Source organism: Megachile rotundata, chromosome 6 (assembly GCF_050947335.1).
Source record: "Megachile rotundata isolate GNS110a chromosome 6, iyMegRotu1, whole genome shotgun sequence".
In the NCBI taxonomy this organism is placed as follows: Eukaryota; Metazoa; Arthropoda; class Insecta; order Hymenoptera; family Megachilidae; genus Megachile; species Megachile rotundata.
The window spans coordinates 13,664,282-13,668,094 of NC_134988.1; the positions used below are offsets into that span (position 1 = coordinate 13,664,282).

The 3,813-nt window shown below is 34.0% G+C and overlaps 1 long non-coding RNA gene across 1 annotated transcript; it reads left to right on the forward strand.

The window, feature by feature from the left end:
- The first annotated feature begins 1,648 nt into the window (after nucleotides 1-1,648).
- Nucleotides 1,649-2,755, forward strand: LOC143264627 (uncharacterized). Its single transcript, XR_013038440.1, has 2 exons — nucleotides 1,649-2,238; nucleotides 2,370-2,755. It is a non-coding gene; the product is annotated as an uncharacterized LOC143264627 (long non-coding RNA).
- The last annotated feature ends 1,058 nt before the right edge of the window (nucleotides 2,756-3,813 follow it).

Genomic DNA, 3,813 nt, shown 5'->3' on the forward strand with positions numbered 1-3,813 from the left:
TCGATAATCGGCTAACATTTAACCTTCTCTTCCAACATTATTTTCACATCAATTGTGAAATCGCGATAGCATCATCATTGTATAAAAAAGTACGTCTTCGAATAAATAAACTTTGCTGAAGAGAATGGAGAATTTGAAGAAACTGAACAAACTAAAAAAATTGTACAAACTGAACAAACTGAACAAACTGAACAAACTGAACAAACTGAACAAACTGAACAAATTGAACAGACTGAACGAACTGAACAGACTGAACAGACTCAATAAACTGAACAAACTTAAAAAATTGAACAAACTGAATAATTTGAACAAACTGTTCAAACTGTTCAAACTGATCAAAGATAAGAAACTAAACAAATTAGGAAAATTGGATAAAATGAACACACTGGCTAAATTGATTAAATTGAACAAACTATACAAGCTAGTCAAATAGGACAACTTTGGCAAATTGAGCAAACTGATCACAGTTAACAAACTTGACAAACTGGACAAATTGGATGAATTGAACAAACTGGTCAAATTGATAAGACTGTATAAATTGAACAAAGTGGAGAAGGTGGAAAAATTGTACGAACTGAACGAACTGAACATACTGGACAAACTGAATTAACTGAATAAACTAAATAATCTTAATAAGCTAAATAAACTAAATTTACAGGATAAAGCAAATAACCTAAATAAACTAAATAACCTAAATAAACTAAATAAACTAAATTAACTGGATGAAGCAAATAACCTAAATAAACTAAATTATCTGAATAAAGCAAATAACCTAAATAAACTAAATAAATTTACTATCCATTGAAATGAAAAAATAAATAAACTTTTGCACAGGACCACGTATAGCACAGAATACTTCCGATACTGAGTCAGAAGACCTCAAGACTAAATGCACCCTCGATTTGGCAATATACCTAGAGTTGAATCGTAACTCGATCACCGAATCTCTCGCGTCCTCTTTCTCGATTTTTCTAAAAAACCCCACACACCGCGTATGTTACACTTTCATACGCATCGTCGCTAACCCAGTAATTAATAATTCACGCGTCCCGAGTTACGAAAGTAGTTATCATGTTATTATGCACGCCTCTGTGTACGTACGCGAGAAACGATTTCGGTTTGAAATCAGGAAAAAAAATCGCAAACTCCGTAGAAGGACTATAATTACACTTCCTGCGCGTTACATTGAAATTGCATGTTAGCGAGGAATCAAGGCGAGTGTGAGTCATTGAATTTTAAGAAATTGTTGTACATCGCTGTAATCCTCGCACCTTTTATCATTTCATTCGGTTGTAACTCTTCGGAGAGTAAACATTCGTGCACAATTTGCGAACCTTGGCGTAAAAACGGCCACTCTGACGGAAACGAGATGCTCGAAACTCCAAATAAACTTTGAATTCGAGGAGCTGTAAATATAGCGTAGAGTAGGGACGGAGATATAGCGCGGTCGTAAATCTTGCCGGTTCGTAAACGACGTTCGTTCGCGTTTTATCGACTCGGAAGCTGAGTGCTGGTAGTGGAAATTACTGCTAGGGAAGCTAGGAAATTATTGATGTACATTTGTAATATTAGATGTGTGCATTTGTAATATTTATTAAATTATTAGATACACAAGTTTCTAATATTTAAGAAGATATTCGATGTCCACGTTGGTAAAATTTATTAAAATTTTAGTTGCATGAATTCTTCCTATTTATTAAAATATTAGATGTACAATTTTCTCGTATTTATCAAAACATCGGATGTCATCCATAATATTTGACAATACATTAGATGTCCACGTTAATATTTATCAGAACAGTAGATGTCCACATTCTTAACATATATCAAAACACGAGATGTCCACATTCGTAAAATTTATCAGAACACTATATATACAAAATTAAAATAGAATCCCTTCATCTGTCAATAACCTCGTCACCACCAAAAATAAGTAGTAAAAAAATAAAAAAAAATCATGAAAGAAAGTACTTGCCTATCGAATGAAAGAACAGTCCTCCGATCAGAAGAAAATCTGATCAAAGCGCTGACCAAAGCGTGAAATTGTGAAACGTGTAAGGTTTTGTCGAAGCGATCGGACGTGTAGGGACTTCGGGGTTACAGTAGCGGAAGAGGATGAAATAGGATCGGTGAATCAGGGTCTATCACGATTAACTATCCTCGCGCGGTAAATATTTTTAGAATGCGGAACAGAGAAACCAGCTGGCCAAGGTCGGAAGCAGGAGATCTTGACTCACGGTACGTAACCTCGGTTGACTGGCGCCTTTTGGAGAACGATTAACAAACGTCCCCAGTCACGTTGAATGTGTGGACTAACTTTTATTATGTTCACTGTGTCGCCTGTCACGGACTCGCCTTTATGCCCGCAGTTTACGTGCTCTTCCGGAAGCCCGGTTGACCCTGCTTGTACAAGTTCACGAATTCAGAGAGAAAGAGTGTAAGAGTATTGATTTTAAAGTACATTTGTACATGAACATGTGTGCATGAATTTTAAAATGAAGCATTATAAATTAATTTTTTATTATACGTTTGAGGTTAACCAAGCAATAAATAATGTTATAGACAAGGATGACGAGAAGGCTTAAGTATGTTGCTTTTTGATATGTACAAGAAGTTTCAATTTATTCTACCTGTATTTGACTAACAAAACATTATATGAATTAATAAATTGTCTTTTATTATGCATGGTTAGGAAAAAGTAGGGGTTCAATTTTAAAAACGAGACAGAAAAAGAAATAAAAACTTAAGACATCAATGAGTAACTAATTATAAACTAGAATTAGCCTAATTCAACCTAACCTAACTAAAGAGAGTCTAATTGAATCTAACCTGACTACATTGAGTTTAATTGAACCTAACCTAACAGAAATAAGTCTGATTGAACCTAACCTAACAGAAGTAAGTCTAATCGAATCTAACCTGACTACATTGAGTTTAATTGAACCTAACCTAACAGAAGTAAGTCTAATTGAACCTAACCTAACAGAAGTAAGTTTAATTGAATCTAACCTAACTACATTGAGTCTAATTGAACCTAACCTAACTAAAGTGATTCTAATTGAACCTAACCTAACTGCATTGAGTCTAATTGAATCTAACCTAACTACTTTGAGTCTAATTGAACCTAACCTAACTAAAGTAAGTCTAATTGAACCTAACTTAACTAAAGTGATTCTAATTGAACCTATCCTAACAGAAGTAAGTCTAATTGAATCTAACCTAACTACTTTGAGTCTAATTGAACCTAACCTAACTAAAGTAAGTCTAATTGAACCTAACTTATGTGAAATTTAGTCTAATTGAACCTAGCCTAACTGAACCTGATCTAATTGAACATAACCTACGTAACCTAACCTTACAATAATATTCCATTTCACAGAATCTAAATAACAAGTACATAACAAGAAATCACCAGCAATATTTATTAACCGATATAACGACTACCCGTAATCAAGTACGTATTCAAATCGTATTCGGAAATATTGATTAACAGCTCAAAGTAGTCTCTGCAGTGAACACATGCAGTATATACATTCAATTACATAACTTATCTGCATATTAAACATAGGTAACTGCATCGAAAGGGAAAATAATCGTTTCCAGTATCTTTTGTAACACCGTAGCCATTAATTCGCGACTTTGCATAATCTCGAATGACATTTCGTTATAAATCGCTAAGCTTCCTCCAAGAACGATCTGATAGAAAAATTATTACACGTTGCACAATGCTGTATCAATGAGTTAATAAAAAAAAAGAACGGGAGGATTTAATGCGTTTAATCCGCTTTCTGCATTCTTCATTAATTATCTCGT